The sequence below is a fragment of the Cyanistes caeruleus genome, chromosome 2 (genome assembly GCF_971803275.1).
Source record: "Cyanistes caeruleus chromosome 2, bCyaCae1.hap1.1, whole genome shotgun sequence".
NCBI classification, from domain to species: domain Eukaryota; kingdom Metazoa; phylum Chordata; class Aves; order Passeriformes; family Paridae; genus Cyanistes; species Cyanistes caeruleus.
Window position 1 is genome coordinate 91,886,789 of NC_141702.1, and position 24,266 is coordinate 91,911,054.

General features: G+C 45.1%; 1 protein-coding gene and 1 long non-coding RNA gene across 2 annotated transcripts in view; one reads left to right on the plus strand and one right to left on the minus strand.

Moving 5' to 3' along the window:
- The window catches only part of LOC111927625 (uncharacterized), a 122,887-nt gene that overhangs the window by 86,891 nt on the left and 11,730 nt on the right, over positions 1 to 24,266 (plus strand). The gene's annotated exons all lie outside the window — the stretch shown is intronic.
- LOC111927624 (uncharacterized) lies at positions 16,519 to 24,006 on the minus strand. The gene is made up of 4 exons (XR_002863667.2): positions 22,908 to 24,006; positions 21,525 to 22,370; positions 18,851 to 19,084; positions 16,519 to 18,292 (listed from the first exon to the last, which is right to left on the minus strand). It is a non-coding gene; the product is annotated as an uncharacterized LOC111927624 (long non-coding RNA).

Below are 24,266 nucleotides of genomic sequence, written 5' to 3' on the forward strand. Positions count from 1 at the left end.
ATCTCTGAATCACTCTGTTACTTCCCTTCGTATGAGGTAAATAATTAGGGCTTCCTGGGCTTGTGACAGAAAGAGCAGGGATGGAAATAAACAGGGTGTAGCTGATCCTTTCATGTCATGATCTTGGCTGGGCCAGGCTGTTGGGGATGTGCAGCTTTGGTGGGGACTCCCTTCATGGTGAGGACAGAGGGAAAGTTCCATTTCTCTTTGATGCTGTGTCCAGGTGTCCCACCACAGCAGCCAGCACAGACTCGCCCCTGTATCTGTGAACAGAGAAAGACCATGAGACCAATGCCAGGCAGAAGGGGATGTGCCTGAGCTGATGTGACCCTGAACCCAAGATATCCCTTGAAGGAACATGTGGAGCTGCCTTCCAATCAGCAGACTCCCATGAGGCCTGCAGGCCACATGAACCTCCTGCTTCTTAGGGACTTACCTGGAGCAGCCACTTTGCTGATTCTGGGGCAAAATTGGGATGGGCAGGAGGGTAGCACTGGCCAGGCTGATAAACTGCTGTTCCCATTAGGTAATCAGTTCCCGAAGAGGAAAAGCAAAACAGCAAACATCTGCTTGATTTCTCTTTTCTTTTTTTTTCCTTTGATAAGCCAAAAGAAAGAGTGGCAGCAGAGACCCTGCTCAGGGGTGTGCAGCAAAGAAGTGCCTGCAGCCAAAAGCAGGACTGGTGGTGCCCAAGAGGAAGAAGAAGTTCTTCTCCCTGTGGGTTTATAAACTTTTGGATCACAAAACAGGAGGAGAAAGTGCATTGCCAAAACAGCATCATGCTTAATGTCTGGGTCAGAGAAGCTCCAGCTGAGCCTAGGCAGCCCCTTCCACTTCCCCACCCCTTGAGAGCCAGCCAGCAGCTGGGGCCCAGGCTGTCACCTCACCCCTGGCACTGATGGAAAGGTGAAGGAACTGTGGGAAAACCCGGCTCTGGCAGCAGTTGCATTATAGAGAATATTTCTCTGCCCATGTGCCCTCCCTCATGGACCCTGCCATGGTCTGCCTCAGCTGTATGAAGACAGCAGCAACTGGCTGTCCCAAGGGACTGGGACTGATGGATGAACAAGCCAGCCCAAGTGCCTTACTGCTGGACATGAGGACCAGCTACAGAGCAGTTGGTGGGAGTTGCAGCTGGGTAATCTTAATACTGTGTTAACTCCATGGAGTGTTAGCAGGTCCTTGTTGTCTGTGCTTATTGCATGGGGACACAGAGCACAACTCTGCCCCATCCTCTACCAAGGCAGCTGCACTTGACACTGCTGGGGCTGTATCCAGGGGTGATAATGCAAATCCACCCCTCACCTTCTCCCTTGTCCAGGGCACCATGCACCCTTGCCATAAAACCCCATGTGCCCCTGAGCCTTGCCATTTATTACACTGCAAGAGGAAAGGGTGGGCCTGGCACTCCTAGGGATTTTGCGATGTGATGCTGCATAGTCAGTGGGGTGGGCTCAGAGAACAGCAGCACTAGGGAGATGTCTCCCATGGTACAGTGCCCTATGTGTAATAAAAATCTAGCAGTCCATTTTGGTCAAAGCAAACAAAGCCCTTTGGAAAAGCTTGCCTTAAGAGAACATGCTGTTCCAAGAGCATCCTACAGCTACATCCTACAGATGATGCTTCAGTTGGTGTCAGTGCACACAGTTAAGTGCTATAGTATTAGCAGCCCCAGAGATTACAAAATCTCAAAGAAGGCCTCAAAAAGCACTGGCTTTAAAGATAGATTAAAAACTGTGCAGCTTGAATTCTGGTTACTCTGGGTTTTGAAAACTTTTGGATTTAGCTGGTCTGCGTTTTCAGTTACCCTTTCTTTGCAATAGCAAGGTAATTTCACAATAATTACAGAAGAGATAGAAGTTTATTTCTTGAAGGATGTTGAGATTATCATATATTTATATTTAGAAGGAGGGGGCTTTAACAGTTCCGTAGGTTCTGAGTCTATTAAAAATTGCAACAGCCCTTGACAGGATAAAAGATTAACCTCAGACCAATTTATCTGTGTGGTTACTGATATCACCTGCTCGAAATGAGCAAGTAGTGGACTTGCCTTTTCAAGGAAATCAACATGTTTGCAGATGTGCTGATAAAGCATCATTTCCACTAGCATCATTGGCAAGGAGGAGGGAGAAAGTGAAGTGTTTCTCCATGCCCAGGAAAGCATAAAGGCAGGCTGATAAATAATCAGGGGGTGAAACAGCTACTTGGAATAAGTGGCAATAACTGGTGAGGCAATTGCAGTGCAGTAAAGGCCAATAAGAAAATATGATGACATGCATGGCTCTGCTTGGCCAAAGTGTGCCACTCCCCGCAGAAAATAGCAAAGAACTGTAAAAACAAAATACGTTTGTGTTTCAGCTGGAAGCAGAGGCAATAATCACAATGGTGAAGTAGCAACCAAGCTTTTTGTGGGACTTTTAATTTCTTCTCCCAAGGAGGACTCTGCCACACATTGGATGGGGAAGCTGGAAGCTGGGACACAAAGTGAACATTGGCTACCTCTTCATGCCTCTGGGGCTGGAGCGAACTTAGAGGGAGGCCCTGAAGATATGTTCCAGAGGACCCACAGCATTGTGTGTTATGGTCCTTTCTCCTCTCCCAGCTCCTCCATATGAAACTGGAGAGTGAGCCATCAGGGGATGGAAAAATATAAATATACAGGGTTTAGAGGCCGATGTAATGGTTGTGTGTGGTAAGGAACAATGCAACTGAAGACGGGGAGATCTTCCCAAAATCCTTGCAAGGAGATCCATCAGAAGACCAGACTTGCCATGAAAGTGAAAAGCAGTGTGCAAGGCCTGCAAGTCCCTGGTCCCGTGATTTTTACTTCTGATTTTGCAGGTACCTATTGCTGCACAGCAATCCCTGTGCTAACGGTGTTTCTTGCTGAGCATCCTCAAAAGCAAAACCCCTACAACTGCCAGCCTCTAGCAATGCTTCCACTTGTCCCAAATTTCTGCTGAGTGACCCATGGAAGCTGCCAAGGCTCCAGCCCAGAGACAGCCACCCTTCATAGGGAAGATGAGATCTGGTTTCATCAATAATTGTGGAACCATTTGGGACAAATGATAGAAATATAATTATTCCTTTTATTCTGGGGAAGACTTCCCAAACCTCCTCACTTATCCAGTCCAAATTCAACTCCACTTCTGCCTGTCAATCAGCACTAGGCTCCTGCTGACAGTGGGGTGACAGGGCTTGCCCACTTTCAACACTCAAGTTAAAAAAGAAAATTAGACGCTTTAAAAAGAAAAAATATCCAAAGAATAAGACAAAGCACCCAGTAGTCCCTGTTGGAGATTGTTTCTGAATGTTATGATGTTGTATGTTATGCTTTTTTGCTGTTATGAATTGCTTTTGAAGGTGTTTGTTTGCCTGCATAATGACAGAAGAACCTTCCTCTAACAATGCTCCAGAAAAAAAACACTTTTCGCCAAGTTTGGGGTGCTGTGGAGGGCAGCCATGCTGGAATTGTGATTAAGTGTTTTGGGCCATGCCTTTCACTGCAGCCTGCCAGATAAATATTTACAGCTGACCATGGAGAAGCAGCAGGGGTGAAGGAGAGGAGAGACATCTGTAAATTCTTTGGAGCCTTGCTGCATTTTAATTTTAATTTAATTCTTTTTTGTTGTTGTTTTTTCCATCCACACATCATTGTCTCTTTCTCTCAACCCACAGACAGCTAAAGAAAAGAGTTTTGAGAGAAAGAGGTTATTTCTAAAACCTCAGGGGACAGATCCTGCCTGCAGTGACCGTAGCATAAAATCTGGAGCTGTGATAAACCAGTGCTTCAGAGAGCAGACCACAACCTTTGGTTTACTAGCTGGTGTAAATCTAATGTAACATTATTGATCTCTGTGGATTTACTCTCAGCCTCATTGCCTCCTCCCTTGTTTTCTTCACAGCTTGCCTTATCCATTCGAAGTCACTGCCTCTGTGGCTGCAATATGCCAGTAAATTGCAGTGTCACACCCACTTCTCAATGGTGTAAATGATCCCCTCCATTTGGCCTCTGTTCTCAAATAAAGCAATTCTCCGTGCTCAGTAGGAAAGCATCAGCCACAGCATCAGCCACAGCATCTCCTCCCGCTGCCTCCAGCCTGCCAAGGTGTCGAAGCTGAGCCTTCCAAAGAGGGGGCAACCTAGAATGACTTATATGAATGAGGGCCCTCAACCCTGGGGGCTCTGTGCATCTTGATCTACGAGCATATGTCCTGCTCAGAAACATATGCAGGAATCTAGCTGTAAAAGCCACTGCACCACCCTGTAATTCAGCCCAGATGTGCCTCTTCTTTCATGGCACATTCATGAGACCCCTCCAAGTTAAGGCAGGCAGGGATGGAAAGCATTGCTGAGGTTCCTTCACCCCAATGAAAAGTGATCCTTGCAGAGGTCCAGAGCAAGAAGGCTGGTGGGGACAATTGATTTTGGGATGGGGACTGGAGCATGAGTCAAATGATGCTGGTCTTAATGCACAAGCTGGGAGGCTGGCGAGCTTCAGGCCTCTCTGAGAGTCAAACACAAACATGTGCAGTGCACATCCTGCTCTCACTTGAGCTCCCCAAGCTTGGTGCAGAGATTGTGCCAACAGCTGAGCTTACAGTGATAATGTGGTGGGGCTGCTCATCTCCTTAAAGGCTTCAGACTTCAGAAACAGAGACCAAGTAATAAGACTCTGGGGGGAATTTAATGCTGATCCATTTGGGAGAATAGGGGAAAGAGTTTATGCTTTGTTGTAGGTCATATTTGCAAGTGAGCTACCAGGATCTCCTCATCTCCATGTGGTAGCAGCTTGGGCTTGAGGCTTATCCCTGCTCTTATTGGCAGCCTTCTGAGTATCCAAAAAAGTAGCATTTCAAAAAAATTTCAGTGATGGCTGCAGAGTCATCTGGGAAGTTACTCTTTCCTGTTAGTGTCATAAAGCTGCATGGCCATAAATAGAAAATAGGGGGTCAAAGGTCTTTTCTCCAGGGCTTTGCAGTCTCAGCACAAAGAGTGTGGTAATAAAGCAAGTCATGGAGTCCAGGGAGGAAATTTATGGCTCTGAAGATGGATAAATAATATGCCAAGATCAACAGCAGTGGTAATGTTGAATTGTACTGAATGGAGTTGCTCCTCTATTACAGGGCCGTAACAGGCTTGGAACCTTTCACAGTAGTGAGCCAGCTGCCGGAGAGCTGGTGCAGCAGTGAGGCCCTGGCATGGGCACCACCAACTCCTGACAACCTGAAAAGGCTGTTTGGATAGGAGAGAGCAGTGCCACTTACCAGGGATGTGTCCTCCCCAACATGAAGAGGTCACTCCTGGAGTCAGCACTAGTTTGTGATGAAGACAGGTGTTTTACAATCATGGTCTCACATATCACCTCCCAGCAGTGATGTGACCTCATGGGGTGCTGATGTGGTTCTGACTCTTCTTTTGTCAGCCACCTGGAAACCTTTTTGGCCACCAGATGTGGTGAGAGGAAGATTGGACTTTGTGTAGCTCTTGGAGGGTGGAAGGAGACAAAAATTCCAAATCTTGCAGTCTTTTGTGGCTCTACTCAGCTTTTCCATCCACCTCCTTACTTCTGTTTGACTTTCTTCTCTTCTCTCATCCTGGAAAGTAAAGTCACTCCAGTGTTCACTTTCTCTGTTCCCTGCCTAAGTTGTTAAACATGTCCTAAAAATCCTAAATATCCCCTGCTAATGGATAAAAGAGTGGTGGAAGTCCATTGGTGGATGTGTCTCAAAGGAGAGGTTGGAAAGACATGTCAGAAGCACTGCAGGGATAGCTGATGCATTCTTGGGTTTGGTGATGGACTAAACAACCTCCTGTAGTCTTTTTCAGCCCTAATTTCTGAGCTTCTCTGACCACCAAATTCTATACTGTACAGAACATGTAGCCAGTGTTTAGTCCCATATTTATTCTCCATGTGCACTGTCTGAAAGCAGAATGAATTGTTTGAGGGAACATCCCAGCCACCTCCAGGCACTGTACAACAAGCCCCTCTGTGTGACCTGAGATGCCAGAGACAAACTTCCCCCCTCTCCTCAGGGTTTGCTCTTTGAATACTCTTGAAGCTCCAGCTCCTGTGGTGCTGTGCTTCCATGTGGCTCTCATCCCTCACATCCTCAAGGCAATGACAACAGGGCTCCTGAGGGGAGAGGAAAGCTTGTGTGTAGCCTTCACAGCAAGAAAGCAAACAGAAGACCTCAATCCTTTAAACAGAAATCTTACATTTTAAGAAGGATCTTCTGATTTTGGTTGGGAGAATTGCCTGAAGCTTGGCTTTGACAATCCTCATGGTTAGAAGACCTACAGTGAGAGTGACCTGAGAAGCAGCTGGAAAACAAGCCCTTCTAAGATGGCTAAAATGAGCCTGGAAAATTATTATGGAGGGATCCATAGTGGACAGCGGAGGATCAGCATTTTGTTCAACCCTTCTGCCTATGACACAGACTTGCATCTGTCCAAACACTGGCGCTTCCCCTCTGCTTGCTGACTCAAACCAATGAGGGGCAGCACAGTTCGCATCCGTCTCCCACAGGGATGGAGAGCTTCCCAGTTCCCTCCGTGTCAGGCTGGCTTGCTGCAGCTTGCACCGGGTCGGGTTTCATGCTCTGGGCTCTGCATGTGTGCACTTGTGTGTGCTTTTAACTCGTTCTGAAGGCTTGGCAGGAAATTAATTTGTGTCAAACAGCTGGGTTTTGTCCTCCCTTTGGCTTCTGGAGGGCAGGGGCTGGAGGATTCAAAATGCTGCAGCTACTGCCCTACTCTTCTGGCCCCACAGCTGTATGTTCCTGGTGCAGTTCTTCGGCAGAATCAGCTAAGTGAGGGGAAACCTCCTGGTGACAGCTCAAACATTTTGTGCATAGCTGTCAGGAATGAGCCCCAAAAAGCATTAGAAGTCAGTGTTCTGGAGTTTGAATTGATGCTTCCACAATGTCAGGGTAGCAAGTGGCTGGATTATCCAGAAAATGAGTAAGAATGTCAGGCAGCAATCTTCTGTCTGTTCCTCAGGATGTAACATCTCCAACATACACATCACACAGTAAGTGCTGTAGCTGATCTGTTTGCAGTGGGGGTGGCACACCCATGGATCTCCGCACTCCTACTGTGATCCTGTCAGTTCATGTAAGTCAAAAAGGTTTGATCCAGGTTGGCCCTTGGCTGAGAGTCCTCGGAGAAGAGGCCAGGATGTCTCCAGATGTGACCACCTCTTTTCTGGCTTAGTAGGATTGATCTCTGTAGCCTACCATGACAGAGCTCTGTGAGTATTGACTCCTGGAGGACTAGGCTGATAAAACAGGGTCTTCACATTTCTGTGACCAGGAAACATGAGCCTGAGCTACGCATGCCACTCACAGCCAGATTTCACTTTCTTTCTTTGTTCTGTGGATTTTTTTTATTTCTTGGCCCAAGTTGCTGTGCTCAGAGATCAAATTTGCTTATTAAACTACAGCAATTTTGCTGTCCCAGGGGAGCTGTATTTGGGAATTAAGTGGGTGATGCACTGGTGAGTAACATGCGGTTCATAAATGCTCTGCATCTTTTGATCTCAATGTATGTGGGAGGTCATAGCAGACTCAGCTATACAGCCACTAGAGTGGTGAAGTGATCAGGGCCTCATTATTTTTCCACTGTCAACAGCAGTGAACCCCACAGGCAGAGTGTCCAGAGCAGGCTTACACAAAGGATGACAAATAGCTATTGCCCTCACTTACTCTGGTAGTTCAGGGCTGAAGGCTGCATAGTAGGTATCATGGATGTGACTCTGCTGAGGTTCTTGTAGGTACAAGGAAGATGCAATAAAGTTCCTTTCCTCTTCTTTCACTGTACTTTAAAAATAAACAAACCTTATTGCTCATAACCACTTCCTGCCCCTACCATTGAACAGTTTATTCTGCCACTGTGACAATAAATTCTGCTATTTACCAGTACTGGAGTGGTCACATCACCGATGGTATCCTTTTACCAGAAGAGCTTTGCTCACATGTGCATCCCTGAGTGGGTGCACGTTGCATGTTACAGCCATCCATGACCTCTCTCATGTCCATCATCAGTGGTGGGGAACAACCTCCCATGGCATGGTGGGTTCAACATGCACGTACAAGTGCATCAGGATGTGCACACACCTGCACTGGGGGTACCATGCTGCAGATCAAAGGGAAAATGAATCTCTAAAATGTTTAGTTTATAAAGTGTATTGTTATTGTACTGCCACCCAAGGTCTTCAAAGGGCCCCAGATTTATTGTCTCAGCACAGTTCAGAGATACTTGTTGTAGATTATAAATGGAAGAAATAGGAAGGGGGGCAGGCATGTACATTACTGAGTGAAATAGAAGCTCTCACATTTGTTTGCTGTATGAATTTGGGTTTTGTTGCTTTCTTCCCCTGCTTATTCTTTTCTCCCCTCCCCCTTATGTTTGTTCCTAACTGCCAAGGGGTCATGTCTGTGTTTTCTTGTGTGGCCACATGCAGTATGTCCTGACAGCTCAGCTGTCTCTTAGGTAGAATCTGAGATTATCCAGGCATGGGTTTTGGAAGGGAAAATTCACTACAGGCAAATCTGCTTTGCTTTTAGAACTGGAGATACAGTTTAATCTCAGCCCCTGACTGATTATTTTCCCACAGCTCCTCTGATTTTAGCAAAGTCATCAACTCAACACATGACAAACATATTAACTCTCCTTTGTGGCCACAGATTTTAAAGAGAAGAGCAGTCATTTGGATCCTGCTCAGCTGGTTGTATAATGCAGCCCAGAGAGCCTGGGCTGGGATGTCCAACTTACTGGCATGGCAAGGTTGGCATGTCCCTTGCAGGATCTGACCAGGCACTGGCTATAATGGTGCTGTGGGCAGGCACAGAATGCACCTACACTGCCTTGACCCATGCAGGGGCTTGTCCAGAGCTTCTGCCCTCACTTACTACTTATGTACTGACCTTCCCCACCAAACCAGTGTCCCGTCACTCCTTTCTGTAGTGTAGTTGGGGTGATGGTGGGAGGTGGCAGGGAAAAGCATGTGCTGTGAGGTGGAGAGATGAAAAGCATAAAAAGACAACTTCTTTTCACCTTTACTTGCCTCCACTGAGCTCTTTCTCCCAGTTCCAGCTCCAGGCTGATGGAGGTTTGTTCATACCATCATGATCTGACTTAGTCATGGAATGGGGCAGCGTTGTCCATATTCACAACTGAGAGAAAATATAAGATCTCAAATACTTCTCCTCACCACCTCTTATTGATTATCTCCTGGGCTAAATGTGCTGGATATGTCCTCATTGGGACACTGGCTATGGCTTGTTAAGCAAAATCTCTGGGTATCAAGCATTTGGTACCAATAGAGCACCTTTCTGCAAAAGCTTACACTGCAGGTTGAGAAGTCAGCCACAAGGAGGAAGATACAAATCCAGAGAAGGAAAGTGCTGAAGGCTTTTGAGCCAGAGATAGTATTGAGTACCTTGTGTTTGATTTATGGTTATGGTTCTCCAGAAAGCTTTACTCCAAATGGTGAATTCCCCTGTGTAACTCTGGGCCCTACCTAGCAGGCCTGGCAGGCCTAAGATTTGGGATTCTGCATCCTATCACTTGAGGGGAGCATAATCTTCATGCTAAGTGTGAGCCCTAGCTGTGTAAATCTTACAGCCATAGCTATAATGAGAAATACTTCATCCATCTTGGGACCCTGCTGGGACATAGAGCATGAGAGGACACATAAGTCCCCTGCTTCCTATTTCTCAAGTATTCCAGCTAGCCATCCAGTAGCTTTCAGCTGAAGATCTGGAAGCTGTGGCCATCATGCTGGATGCCAGGAACCCCACTCAACTGTGTTTGTGGTGTTAGGTAATCTCATGAATGCTCACCCTATATCCATCTTGTCACCTTTTACCTATGCATGATGCTGTCCATTGCAAAGGCTGCCATACATTAAAAAAACCTCTACTTCCAGTGAGGTTTAGGTATAGATTTTAATATCATAATTCCAGCACGTAAACAAAATACCACTTGACTATTGAAACCACATTCAGTGAGTTTAGCTCCCAGGCAACAGATACATCTGAATTTAATTGCTGTTAAATCTCTGCAAATGTACTTTCAATAAGGCACTGGTATTATGTAATACACAGATCAAAACAACTACTGAAATCTAGAGCTGATGCTGGAGATTAATTAGTGGGCTTTAGCCATTTCACTGTACAGGTGTTTATTTGCGGGACACTTCCTGCATTTTGGCAGCTGGCAGGATGATGTCCCGCCCCTGACATTCAGCTCCAGCCATTGCTTAGACACATCCAGGGGTTTCTCTTGAGCTGTCCTCCTCATGGGAGAGCAGCTGAGACATAGCTGCTCTTAACAACAGTGGCCAGGCTGTCTTTCATACCAGCAGGATGAGCACTGGGAATAGGCTTGTGAATGCCAGCAGTGCTGGGTGCTGCTGTGGGGCCAGGAGGGTAATGCCGCCTTTGCTGGGATTTCCCCTGGCTAGGCAGTGTGTCGGTGACATTCCTCTCCAGTGGTTGCTCTGTTGCCTGCAGCTTGACTGCTCCCTTCTGCTGACATCTGGAGCAACAATGTATAAAAAAGCTTTTACAAAGCAAAAACATACACAGAAGAAGGAGATTAGGTTCTTCTGAGACTCTTTCAGGCCCAGCCCCACCCAGAGCTCTTTGCTATGTTGTGCTGTGTACACTGGGAGGAGAAGAGCTTGGGCAGAGAAAGAAGGACATTTTTCAGGTTAATGAAGCGTAGATTTGATCCAGGTGTTGCTTCCTGGGTCTTTTCAAATGCTGGTGACAATTGAAGATGTTTTACAGAGCCCAGAGGGTGGTGGGGGAGCTTGGGACAGCTTACCCTGGCCTTTCCATCCTGACAACCCAGCAATGGCTGTCTTTGGCTCATTGCATCAGGACCTCTGCAAAAGCAGTGAGCCACCCGAGTCAGAGGCCTTGCGGCTTGTGAGCACTGACTGGAAGTGCTCTGGGTGGAAGAGCAGCAGTGGAAGCGGCACAGAGCTTCCTGCATCAGTCCTGGCTGAGGAGCGCATGCCTTAAATTCCCTGTTTTGCAATGACAACTGGATGCAATTTACTTTGGAGTCTCAGAAATGAAGCTCTCACATTGTTGGAAGCCATTCAGTGAGTGCTGCAATATGTACATATTGCAATATATGTACAATATGCAAGAGTTGGCTGCTTCTCAGCAGGACCCCGAGTGGTTCCTAGAAACCTTTCATTAGCCTTCTATGCACCTTGAGACCCACTCAGTGGGTGATACAGGGGAGCAGGGTCTTTCAGCTAAATGCAAGCTTGTTACTGCCATGCTGCAGAATACTAAGATAGCCTGTTTGGAGGCACACACTCACAGGAGAGAGTGTGAAATGCAGACCTGAAGGTTTAAAGATTTCATATGTTGTTCGGATTTCACCAAACCAGAACTGAAACCCGTGCTTGATGTTTGATTCTCATTCATGCTTAGCATAAATATTACTCTTGCTAACCAAACATTCCCCAGAACAGCTCTATGGAGCTGAGTCTCTGCAGAGAACTTTATGGACAAGTTTTGGCCTTTGCCTGTGACAGCAAAGGACTAGATACAGCCCAGGTATCTTATGTTCTCATTGCCCTGTGATGAAGGAGGGAGTCTCACCAGAGCAGGCTGCTCAGGGAAGTGACTTTTGAGACCACATCAATGTGCATTAAGATGGTGTGTTTGGCAGGAGGGGATATAGTCCTTTTGATCTGGAGGCATTGAGGAAACAAAAAATACTTCCTCCAGCAAAAGGCTGGAGAACATGTAGGAAAATGCTCTTCTGAGTGGAAAGTACCACATCACTCCTTCCTACACGCTGTGCTGTGCTGGAGATGGCCAGCATCAGGCTGTCAGGCTCAGCACCAAGTCAGGCTCTGAGCAGCCTGAGCTAGTTGGAGATGTCCCTGCTCACTGCAGGGGGGTGGACTAGGCGATCTTTAGGAGGTCCCCGTCTACCCAAACCTTCTATGATTTGGGGCTACTTTAATACTTCTGATGACTTGCAAAGGTTTTCATACCAACGCCCCACCAAAGTGTTTGACCGCTGAAGGACAGCCTACAATGCCCTTCCAGAATGGTCTCCAGGCAGCTCGTGAAAGAGCATGATAACTCTAGAGTCCTGATGAGACCCAGCTCCTGCCTATGTCGGCAAATGAACTGTGCAACGTATGAGGGGAGGGGGATAATGCCACTAGGACTTGAAAAACCAAGGTCCAAGGGAGGTAAATGACAGACAAAGGAAGAACAATATGTATTATGGTTGGAGGGAAGGGGTAAAAGAAAGACTATGCTTCTGTCATTTGTAATTGGGAGGGAGGTCTTGCACAGAGAGTTTATTCCAAGTGCCTGATCTTTGCCCTATCTGGGGAACATAGGAATTAAGTCAGATATTAAGCAAATGCTTTGGTCTCACTGGAAAGCAGCTTGCATCTGGAGCAAGTGAGCAAAAGCCCATGTCAAACAGCACATTGGGGAAACTGTGCATGTCGTTCTGGATAAAGAAATGCCATCTCAGTCCTCGAGCATGGCAGGAAAGAAGCTGCCTTAATAGCTGACTATGGAGGAAACGAGCATGGCCCAGTAGAGCAGTGAGGACATTTTGGGAGCTCTGGAGGGCTGTGATCACCTGAGAGGGTCAGCTATTCCACTGTGCTTGATAAGCAGAGCTGCCCTTCCAACAGCAGTGCTGTGCAGGTACTGCTGTGTTTGTGTTGCTGTTTTTTCCCATTTCCTGAGAGCAGTAGCACCTCAGGTGTCCTTAAGGCAGGGCAGCAATCTCTCTGTGCTCTGACACAGCACAGTCCTTGCCAGCCTGCAGTCCATGCAGTTCCCAGGCATCCAACAGTGCTCAGCAAATGTACAAAGTGCAATACAAACCATAACCTTCCTGCATTGGCAGTCCAGTGTGTGTAATCAAACCTGGGGAATGTCAAAGAATAAACAGGCACTCACAACTTAGGTTCACTTTTACCTGGGCCTAAGTACAAATTACTGCTGTGACTGTGCCATGGGATGCCTTCAGTGTATTCAGGAAAGGCTTAGCAGGCCATTGAACAAGGCACATACAAGATGCTGGTGTAACATTTTCAAGGCAGAAACCTGGAGAGGAAGATGGGAGCATGGTAAGCACATGGTCCTTAGGTGTTCCAGGTGCTCAGAGTCAAATTCTGCTCTGCCATTCAGGACTCTATGGTACCTAAGAACTGCTGTTGTCCTTTGAGGAGTTAATTAAGGCTGCATTCCTTTCTGTGGACACTGCAGGATTGTATTCTGCATAGCATTGCAGGCTGATGCTCAGGGAAACTGCTGAGTAAGAGCATACAGAGCACTGGGGACAAGAGAAAAATGCCTCAACTTCAATAGATTCAGTAGAAAAAAATACCTTTCTGCATACAGGGTGGAATACGATGGTGCTGGCCACATTCAAACCCAAGAGCAGCTACAGGTTACAATGGCTTTCAAATACCAGCCCTAATTTCTTTCTGGTTTTACAACTTACTTGCTGTGAGAAGAGGGAATTTACCCCAAAAGGAGGGAACCAGGGAATTCACTTTATTTATATTTAATTTTCCTCAGTGATTGTTTATTTTTGAGGAACATCTCTACCCATCCAGTCATCAAAGCAGGTTCTCATAGTCAACATCCTGGCCTTGGACCATAACCACAAAAAATGGAAGAATTCACTTTGCTGTGGACCTTTTGGGTGTTGAGAATATCTGGAGATACAGTCCCATGCTGGTGGTGCCTCTGTGGTCTAATTAGCCTTTATTGCTACTCTTGCCTGCCTGCTTACTTCCATGTTAATTTATGTGTCCCAAGATGCGCCGGTGCATCTGTTCCTTATTTCCTGGGTATGCATTTACTTTCTTGCTGAGTACTGAAAGGGAAGGAGATGAAATGCATTGAAGATCTTGATTTAAAGCTTCAGAATTTCCCTAAATCTGTTAAGAACTGTGTTTTCATGTCCCACTCCTCTCTACCCTCTCTGATGGCGGGGAGACACCCAGCATGGCAAGCTGGAACATGGGCACCAAAGCAGAGACAAACCCCTGTCACTTCACTGACTACAGCCAATAATGGGCACTGTCTTCCCTGCACCCAGTCCTGAGTGTACTTTTTGTGATATCTTGACCCTCTAGTGCAGCATTGTACACTCAGCATTTGGTTCTTCCACCAAGTGTCCTGTATCATTTTGAAGCTGATGATGTAACTGGTGGTGCTGATGCACAGGGACTAATTTGGGATGCAGCTTGTCTAAGGCAAGGAGGGAAAGATGGGAGCAGGTCAGACTAACTTCAGTTCAAACAGTCACCACCCTGCCTCACCCCATACCTGCCCAGCTGCCTCTTCCTTGTGATATTTTGCTACAAAGAAGAAACTTCTGTCAGTGGAACAGACCTAACCTGACTCCACAATGAATTTCATCATATTTCCTTTCCTTCACTTGCCATGCTTTGGCCAGTGATGCCTCATGTGCATATGTCAGAGCAAGCCTGTGCTGCCAGAAGAGAGGGGACAACTCACAGGCAGAGCTCACGACAGGATGATTCCATGAACAGAGTGACAGCCAGACTTCTCCAGGATGTCATAGCCCAGACTGGACTGTCCTATCCACTAAGCCTTCATATTTGGTTTACTGTACCTAGTCAGGGTCACAGGGAAAAGCAGCTGCTGGTTGATCCAAAATGTTGATGTCAGTGATTGATTAGGAAAAATCTGTCAGTGTGTAACTGCCTCTCAGTTGACTCGAAAAGGGACTTCTTTTGATGGTGGGTTCTTCCTGGTTCCCCAATAGCACATGCCAATCCATGCTGCTGTGATGAGAGGGGTTTGAGTCAGCTGGGATAGCACATCCAAGAGAGGTCATTTGGACCTCTCTTGATGATAGGTCATCCCTTCCCACTGCTTCTGAGGTCTTGTATGATGGCTAGCAAGCTTTCCCAAGCATGAATTATGCCACTCTGGATTTTACTGAACCATTTCTCCTGCACTTCCCCAGGCCTTTCCTTTCAATTACATTAAAATCACCAAAGTTGTGGGAAGAGCATTTCTCAGCTTCTGGAAAAGCCTTTATTTAGGTTTATGAAGCAGCTTGTTTGAACAGGTTCTGTCCAACCACTCTCCTCACTTCATGCTTGCCTGGGCATGTACGAGGAAAGGAAAAACAGAGACCAGCTTGTACTCTTGGCTGTTTTGGGGAATCCTGCCACTGCATGGGTCAAACCTATGTGCTTGGACCTCTGGGGATCAGCAAAGGTATGTCTGGAGGTCCTCTGGAAGATTTCTGGAGGAGGCAGCAGGACTTGCACTCCTGACCAGGATAATTCCTGTTGAGAGACTGAAGAGCAAACATCCATTAGCTTTAATTTTGCTGGCAAAGGAAGGTGACAGGCACCTGGGTGAAGCTTCCCCCTCACCTGTGGCACATGAAAATTCTCTACCAGTCTGGCAGCCACACTTGGGTTGGAGGAGGGAACCCATGCATCCCTGGTGGACTCCCTGGCAAAGCTGGCATGAGCCATTCATGAGCTGAGGACCCCTGCAAGGCACCCCAGTGTCATCCTCCTGCTGTGGCTGCCCTGAGCAGTCTGTGCCAGTTGAACCCAGCCAGCTACTTGGAAAACCCCTGTCTGTGCCATGGGACTAAGTGAAATATCATTTCCCAGCCTAATGGACAGATTGTTAAATATACAGTGATTTACCAGCTCTTTCACTGCAATAACTGTTCACACATTGTCTCTTTGCCTCTTTCACTGTTCTTATGATTCATGCTATTTGGTTGCCCAATTCCAAAATGAGGTTTCTAAGCCCCAGTCTTTCCTTCCTCTTCTCTTTCCTTTTTCTTTGACAGTTTATAGACCTGAGAGAAGTTTTTCCAATCATGGTAATATCTTCATGTTTTGTTGACAAAAGGTCAACACGGAATAGCACAACTAGGAATAAGCCAAACTGGTTTTAGGAAAAATATTTGCTTATTTAGTAAGAGGATGTCAAATTTATGAGGGTGAAATTGAATCTGGTTATTTGAACTATTCTGAAATAAAACCTTCCCACCCACTCCAAGGGGAAGAACAAGATTTATAAATTGCTTTAGGCTGAAGCAGAATGTAGAAATAAACTGTTTCTGTGCAAAAGGTAATAGGATCCAAAGGAAGAACTAAAACTAGAGCTTAAGAGACAACAGCCCATTCAGTCCCTCATGCACACTGTTCATTTCCTACTACCATTCCTTACAATAAAGGTCATCATCAGGTTCCCCAGTATCTGACCTACCAGTTCCACAGCATAAATCCTTATCCATTGGTGAAACATTTGCTCACTGTCAGAAAAGAAAGTTCCAGTAGCTTACCTGGTCATCTAAACCGGGAATCTCTTCTGTAGCATGATTTCTCTGGTTTGACGTTAAATTATTGTTGTAGTGAGGGTGGCTGTGACAATCTGTTAAAACTATAGGGTTTTCTGACTTCAGGGAACCAAGGTACAAGTAAAAGGAGCAAGTACAATGGAGTGCCCGAAAAAGAAACACTTTAATGAGAAATGAAATAGGGATGAAGCCCATAAACCATACACAGTTCAGGGACAAATGCCAAAGATAGGACTAGGGGTGGAGACAACAATATATAGGGTAGGTCTGAGGGCGGCATCTGAGGGCATGGGTCCAATCACAAACTGGGGTTACAAATATGCAAAATACTGTGACAAAAACAACCAATCAGAGGAGAGAACTGGGAACATTTTAGAAACATAACCTTATACAGGGTGGCTTGATTAACATATTAACTGCCATAAACTCTTTCTTTTTGCCATAATTTAAATGAATGTTTTCCAAGGCTTGAATTTAGTGCCTGTTTTTTTCTGGGTGAAGTTCAGCTGGCTTGGATCCCCAGCCAGACCCATTCCCACAAATTATAGTTCTAAAATAGGTCTCTCACACCTTTGCATGAGAATGCCAGGAACCCCACTCAGTTCAGAGGTAATTTGCATGAATAGCACTGCTGAACATGTGTGTTTGGAGGGTCCTGTCCCAAAGATCTTCTCTCTTTTCTCTGAAAAGACTAGCCAACAGTGCAACAAGTTAAGTCACAATTTTCCATAGAGAATATGAAGAGGGAATGTGCCACACACATGCATATATGTATCTTCATATATTTTAGAACTTTAAATGTGAATGTGCATGTGTATGCATATACATGTATATGAAACAGAATAATTCAGGCAGGAAAACCCCCTGGAGGGGTACATGTTTAATCCCTGGAAAGACAGTCCAACCTGATTTTTCAGGCCCTTGTCTAGTTAAGTGCTGAGCCCTTCCAGATGTGAAGAAATTCTCCTGATAATCTAATTAGAATTTTCTTTCCTGTACCTTATGACTGCTGTCTCTGTCCCACCACAATGCACCTCTGAGGACACTCTGACATATACACATATGAGTATATCTGGGTGTACACACATATGCATACCAACACACACACAAGGCTTTTTTTGTCCTTCCTCTGTGCATCTGAGAGATAACAAGCAAGTGGAATCTTGCTCTGGCCCAATGCAGCCATTCCTATTTCTAGTAAACTCCAAGCAACTGTGGGGAGGATCAGGTATTTTCTTCCTTCTCCTGCTGGTGCAAAGCTTGAGTTCCATCGAGACACATGCCCCACTCATGGCTTGGGACACGACATATCTTTCCTCTTTCAGCATGATTATTACAAAATATTAATTGGAGCAAGAACTACAGTAAAAAAACCCTCTTTAATGAAGTCCCATTGACACTGGATGCTTGTTAAAAAGCAACAGAACATCAAGCAGTTCTTTGCAGTTATTAGAAACAAAGATGAGCCATTATTGAGAGTTCAACTGACTTGGGTTAACCCTACTGTCATGCATGACATATTTTGGCAATTTCTAGATAAAGAGGAGGCGGGATACAAAAAATGAAATCAAGTTTTTTTTAGGTTTTATATAATTTTTAAACAAGGCAACAATATTGTTTTTAGATACTTGTTATTGTTTGTAGATATTCTGCTTCTCTTTCTGTATGTAGCTACCACAGCTACTATAGGACTGGAGATCAGCTATCATCAAATCCTTCTGGACACGGAACTTGCTTGGGCATAGCTGCATATGTCTTGGGCTTAGAGCCATAAGAAGAATGAGGTCAAACTATCTCGCAGCATAGAGGCAAAAATGATGAAGCTGCTTGATTGTGAAACAATTTTCTTGCTGGGAAAGCTGTTCAGGATTTCATAGTTGTTTTGTCCCCAAACATACCACAGCTGGTGTGACCTAGCCTGTGAAAGAATGATTAGAGAGAAATACATGGCTAGTGTTCACAGGAACACTATTTCTGATATATCTATTTCTGATAGAGGTAAATGGAGACTAATCTATCTGTTCCTGTGGACCTCCCAGCCAATTTTCTCCCTAACGGATGGCAGAGACTTTAAATTCATGCTTTTCTCACTTTATAACATGAAAGCAATCATACAGTCAGAGCTGTAACTTCGCACCATTAGCCTAAGAAGAGCACATTTTCACATTTGTCCTTGAGGAACAACCAGGGCCTATTCCAAGAGGATTTTAGTTACTCCAGTGCCACAACAGCTAACTAGCCCATTTACTCTCAGTGGCCCATCAAAGTATATAGAAAGCTTTTTTATAGTAATTTCATAGCTCATATTCTGCCTTTTTCTACACAGGAGAGATCCTGTCATTCTCCCTTCTCTCCTTCCCACTCCAAACACCAACCCACCTCCAGGGGAGGAGACACTTGGCTGCACCTGGCAAGCAAAGCTCTTCACAGAGGCCATTCATGCACTGCTAGTGTCTTTCGGAGAGGTCACACTCACCAAGTACAGCTGCATTTCCCTAAAATTAGCCACATGTTACTGCTGGATGTGTCAGGCATCAAGAGGTAAATGCCATAGGGAAGTCCGAAGTTGGGAGTGGGTTGCTTGAAGATGTATAAAGAAAGAGGCTCAGCACAATGATGTCCTGTCCCATGGGAAACAGTGAAGCTTGAACTGACTTCAATATACAGGAAAAACAACTGTGGAACAGAGAAGCAGCAGCAGCAAAACAGTCTAAGGTGAGAAAAGATACAAGATCAAATTAAATCAGGAAAGCTATTGTCAAGGGATTGCTTCAATAAGTGTCTGCTAGTCCCTGGCTTCTGTGTGAAAAGAAAATGATCACTTGCCAAACAGAAGAAACTTAAAGAAGCCACTGGATAAATCTGTCCCTTTATGAACTGCCTTTTTGGAGCAAACTCTGCTCTGCTTGTATTACACATGCCAACTCTTAAAACCTTCCACATATATGAAGATTTTTGATTCACACTAACAGCAATTTTTGTCAGTCCATGTGCTGCATTTAAACCAAAGTACTGCACACACTGGCTATTTGCGGTATGGTGAAGGCTTCAGCAAGAATATCTTTGTGTTCAGGGGTAGAAACATGATCCATACAAGCAAGAGAAGCTCTTTGCCTTGGGTCTGGGGTAGCTGGTGTGCCTTCTAATGTGCATCCAAGCACCCTCATCGCTTGGGCCAGCACAGATGAGTTTTGATCTGCTATTCCATGAGCCTCATCACCATTAGACTTCCCTTGAGCAGCCACCTGCAGGTGGATTCGTATCATATACTATTCGTACGCTACATATCTCATTCTTGGGTATTACAAGAAACTGGATTAGAAACAGATACTCAGCATAAACAAGCGAGCTGCTTGAAATGCTCTAAGTATGCAGTTTCAGCAGACTGCATCTAGCAAAAGAATAAACTTAAGTTTCAGGTGGTTTAACAGGTCAGAGGAACAAAGTAATATATTCATGTTGAAAGTGTGCATACACCTGCATATACATTCACACAGCTGCACAATCAACACAATAGTTCCACAATTTAAAAGCATAATTAAGCAAATTAGGTTGATACACAGATCTTTTTTTGACTTGAAGAACATTTTTAACATCTTACCTCAAATTTACTTCACTGAAAATGAAACTCAGAGCTCTTAAGACAGCATTTCATTTTCAGAATGTAAAAAAATAAACCTAAAAACGTCCCCCCTCATCAAGTCTACAGCTATGCTGAGTGTATTCTGTACCTCAGAACAGCAGAATGTTATGCTACACAGGTATTGAAAATATATATTCTTTGTGCATAGAACTGCAGCCAGCTCCCCAAACATTAGGTGCTCAAGGGCCTTAGGGCACTGATGCCTCATAAATTTGAGAGTATATATTAGGTGAGTACATAACTGGAAGTTTTGTAGCAGTGGAAAGTAAGTATGATAATGAGGTAAACACATGTTCCAAAGAAAATACCAGCTAATCATGCCCTCTGTGCAGGAGACAGCAGCTTTAAGCAATCACTTGGGGAATGCTGGAGCAAGGCCTGTGAGTTGCGACAGGATGGGCTGCTCATTAATGACGTCTCTGTGTCCTGTAGCTTTTTTAATGCTGTAAACACAGTTCAACATAAAGGTAACCAATAAGGTGTTCTGCTCCTTTGAGTGCTTTGAAGAACTGTTTGAATGCTCTTTCCATTTGAAAAGGTGGAGTGGTACATGCTGCCTCAGTTTTCCTTAGATAAGTAAGAGGAAGCATCCTTCAGGGAACATAACCACAGGTACAGCCGGGATTCCTCCTTGGGTCTCAGGACACCTCAGGTGTGGTGAGAACTGTGCATTGTGGGCTCCATCTGGAGGTTGTTTGCTCTAATCTGTGTTTTTGGAAGAAATGGAGAGAAAATGCACCAGTGCTGGGTCAAACTCACCAAGTCATTTGGAAAAAAATGACCTTGCAAACTGATGTGCAGGTATCACACAGAGATTGGCAAGTGGTGGGATGAGCTCTACTTGCCCTTGGTAAGGGGAACCTTACAGCTATGCCTGAGATGAAGCTTTTGCTGTAAGTTTCCTTATCCATTGGTCAATGCAGCAAACATGAGACAGAAAACCCAGCATGCAGCCAAGACTGTCCTGTCAGACTGCTTATGTCAGATGCCTTCACAAGTCACCAGGGTGTGTATTTTAAAGTCTGTCTCTATCCCCACCTTCGAGTGTAAAGAGGATGGTAGGGGAGACATCAGCCCAATCTGTGGCTTCTACAGAGCAAACACAGGACTGAGAATGGTCATTCCAGAGGTTCAGGGTGAGGTAGCATGTGGAAAAGGAGAGGTTTGGTAATTTGAATGAGGTACTGATGCATTAAGCTCACAAAGCCCTTGTTTGAGCAAGTTTTGGATGACTTATTCCAAATGTCTGATCCTGGTGGTGTTGCTCAGATCTTTCCCACAGCTTCCACTGCAGTCTTCCACTATTATCTTAGACAATAGGAATTAGTAAAAAAGTTTCAGACTGAGTCATTATGCATGTGCAAAGTCAGAGAGAACTGAGGTGTGACCAGGCCTTCCTCCCACTACTCTGACAGTGAAAGCTGTTGGGAGTGGGGTACATAGGACCCCACAGCCTATCTCTGTTCTAATGTTAGATAAAAATTAGTGTTGCATGGTTAAAACCCACCAGTGATGGTTCTTTGTATCTTGCTGGAGGTCTCAGAGGGTTTGTAGCAGTGAGGAGTTGGAGTAGTGCAGAACTGTTGAGCAGAGATCCATGAAAAACCAGGGTGTTCTGTGCCTAGAAAAGTCAAGCTGAGTGGGATCTCTTTACTTGAGGACCTGCTGTGTGTTCATGTACTCATCATCCTCCTATCTGAATGGAAAAAAAATGCTGGGGGGGTCTTAAGCCAAGGAACAGTTCTAGATATCCCAGGGATCCTTTCCTCTTCTGATGCAGTGAAGATCATTGTGGTGTTAGGGAGGTCAGGAGAAGTATTTGCGGTGAGAAATGTCTGTGAGATTTGCCATACACCCTATAATCACACCCATAGCTGTAAATATTATTGCCAGCTCTGCTTTCTGCATGACCATGCACTTAACACTGCCAGGAGAAGTAGATGCCCCAGCTGCAGACTGCTGCATGGGCCTAGGGAACCCTGATTTTTTGGCTCTGATTTTATGTGAAATAGCACCTCAAAGGTAGAGGCTGGAAGAGCAGTCTGTGCCATAAACAGGTCTGTAACAGAAAACAGCAGCAGAGATCTATGTCTGGGATCCAAATCCCACAAGCAGGGCAGGACTCTCCTCTCGAGATGGGGTGTGCAGGAAACTGCACATGGTCCAAATTACATTTTGCCATGGAGTGAGTGCCAGATGTCCCATAGGGTGAAAGAGTATAAAGAAAAATTGAAGGAGAATGGGAGCTTGAGGGGACATGTGGACTTCAGTCAGCTGCTTAATGACATAAGTTTCATGGCTACACTTCTCTTACACCAGAGGCTATAATGACTGCTCCATTCCCAGGCAGCTTCTGAAAGAAAAAACATGTCTGTAATTAATTACCCAGGGTGTTAAACTGATGTGCAAGTAGAGTTTTCATTTTCATAGACTATTTTACATTTTCTATTCATAAAACTAAACAGTCTTCCCTAAGTTGTGGGTAGCAAGGGCTGCTGAAGTTATTTCCTCCATTTCTTCAACACTGCTTAAAATCAGCTTCATAGGCCCTCTTCCACAAGAGGATTATTATAGGCTGCACAGTGTGGTGCTGAAGGAAAAAAAAGCAATTTTTGATATGTACACAGACCATCTTTGACTTGCAGGAAGAGCTGAGTTACTATTGCCAGCAAGATGTAAAAATTTGGAGGGAGGCCTGCAGATCATATGGAGATAAAATTATGGTAATGGCCTGTCACACAGAGGATAAGAAAGAAATTGATAAAAAGATGCTGCTTTATTGCTGTGTAGATCCCTTCCTGTGTAATATGGTGACCTCTACTTCTATGTCCATGTACTGGTTTATAGCTCTTACTGGAGGAAAAAGATATTTGACAAATGACATACATACCTGGCCCAAAAGAAGAATGTTCAAATCTGTCATGCATTACACAGCTGTTGAGTATCAAGTGAGAAACTGTTTCTGAGGTGGCAAAGTGATCATTGATAGGAGGAAAATAACTTTCCAATATAATGGGTGCTTTTTCCATGGTTTTATCAAGTGCCACCATGAAAATGACTGGAACCATCCAGTGGGGATGACCTTGGGTATTCATGTTACACAATGAAGCAAAAGATGGATGGCCTAATGAAAGCAGGGTTTACCATCAGATTCAGATGGGAGGACAAGTGAGCTGCTATGAAAAGAAACAGATGGGGAGCTTATGCTCTTAGCCAGGACCAAACTGTCCAGGCTCTTATCCCCAGAGATGTGTTTTCTGGCAGCAGGTCAATGCCATTTGTCTGTACTACAAAGCAGCCCCTCATGAAAAGACACACCAACCACCTACTTTAGGATGGTAGCAATAAAGGTGTACTTACATGGGCTCTTTGCCCTAGTGCTTCTCAGGAGCATAAATGGCAAATTATTATTTTCCCTGTCTGAAACCTGCCAGGCCTCCTGCTGATGAATGGAACTCCCTTGCTGTTGCCTGGTACACTCTGGAACTGAACAATAGTCTGGCAAAGTGCTACAGCTGTGAAATCTATGAGGTCTGGCATTTTGAATAGAGAAGCAACAGCCTTTCCTTGGATTACATAAATATATGCCTCTGCCACAAGCAGGAAGCTTTAAGCTGCCCAGCCTAGTGTGTAGATGCAGACAAAACCCTGGTACATATATTAAAGATTACAGGCAGAAAGATGCTGTTTTGTAGCTTGAGCCTGTTAAATAAGGAGTTACATGGTTATCCCTTCACCCTGGCTTCTGATGGTCCCTCCTGAGATTTGTCCATGAGGATGCAGCCACTGACTGGTTGAAGCACCCCCAAGGATGTGTGTCCCTGATTTGCAGGACTGTAGTTTCTAGTTTTCCTTGCCTCTGTATGATTGTGCCTACAGTTTTTAAATCCTCACACATTCTGCATGACCTTGCCTTTACCCCAGCACAGGCTCTGGGACAATCCTGAGTCACTGAGGGTACTCCTTCAGACAAAGACTATTTACCAGACATGCCCTGAACTGCATTATGATGGCACTTTGCTCATGTTGTGACACAAGAACAGGCTCCATTAGAGGCTTTTCCAGTATATCCTTCCATCTGTTTCTTCTGTTATCCCCTGACTCAAGCAGTGCCAGCCTCTTCAGTTCTTTGGCATTTCTGGACCTTTATAACACTGTACACTCACCATTTCTTGTCCACTCCATATCACGTATTCCAACAACTGCACAAGGGAGAAATGAAAGTAATTTTCTTTTCAAAATATAAGTT